General features: G+C 34.0%; 1 long non-coding RNA gene across 1 annotated transcript; it reads left to right on the top strand.

The window, feature by feature from the left end:
* On the top strand, window positions 1-562 carry LOC124891101. Its single transcript, XR_007049519.1, has 2 exons — window positions 1-95; window positions 276-562. It is a non-coding gene; the product is annotated as an uncharacterized LOC124891101 (long non-coding RNA).
* The last annotated feature ends 542 nt before the right edge of the window (window positions 563-1,104 follow it).

Raw genomic sequence — 1,104 nt, 5'->3', positions numbered from 1 at the left:
AATAGGTAATAGATTTTCTACCCAATTGTGGATAGCAGAAGCATTCGAAAGAAGAAGTTGAACAAACAAAAAAAAGAAATAGTGAGAATTTTCAGGTACTGTGAATTTTATTTCTTCGCGAGTATTTTATCGTTCTTTGTTGAAATTGTTGTATTGTAAGCCTGTGGTTTTGTATATTTTACTTTGGATTTTGCAATTCAGTAATGTTTTTGATTATATTCTTTGTTTATTTGGGAAATCCTTTTTTTGGGTTCTTAGAATTTGGAATGAATTAGAAGCAATATTCCAATGCAGCAGCTACAGCTTTGTACAACTACCTGGGGGCTCATGATGTGGGCGACATGCTTTCATTGCTAAGTTTCTTCAGTCTGCACATCGGAACATTTGTCCTCTCAAACTCTAATTTTGACTATCTTCTTTATATCAAAATTAGTTTTTCATAAGAGGAATACATATAGTGGAAGATAGAAAGCATGCTTACTTAACTTCAAAGGTTGTTGTAGGAAGGTACTGATTTTTCTCCAATACTCCCTTTTCTCTTAATACATTACAGTTTTGAAGATGGTTACAACTTACCTACTTATCCTTTTTTGTCGTAATTGAAGGAGTTCTCAAATACGCAGTATTGCATTTCTTAGGTCACCTAATTTGAGTATCTGTATTTGTTTTCTGGCTCAAGTATTATTAGCTGTTTATGTAATCAATGATCTACTGATGAGCCCATCTTTGAAAGCCTTGGTATGGGCCTTGCCATCAAATTGAAATAACTGCTCCTCTTTTGAGGAAACGTTGTTCCGATTAGTCTCATTCATGTGAATAGGTTCCTGCTCTCTTGCACTATTACATATATATCAATTTTGCACAGTTGCTGATTAATAGACTTGCCTATGCTAATGCTATCATTCAATTTACAGCTTACTATGTGGTTGTTGATGAGTCAGTTGGACGACAATTTGCAATAGTCTTTTTGGAGCGTGTTAAGATGATTTTGGGTCAAACTATGGGGATAAAAACGTAGTAATAACTCGTCCAAATAACCTGAACAAGGAATTCGGGTAATTTAAAATTAAAATTTACTTTAGTATTATGTAAGGGCAGAAGGCA

The sequence above is a fragment of the Capsicum annuum genome, unplaced genomic scaffold, assembly GCF_002878395.1.
Source record: "Capsicum annuum cultivar UCD-10X-F1 unplaced genomic scaffold, UCD10Xv1.1 ctg30486, whole genome shotgun sequence".
NCBI lineage: Eukaryota > Viridiplantae > Streptophyta > Magnoliopsida > Solanales > Solanaceae > Capsicum > Capsicum annuum.
Note: the sequence above shows the minus strand (reverse complement) of the source record. Positions and strands in the feature narration are given on the sequence as shown.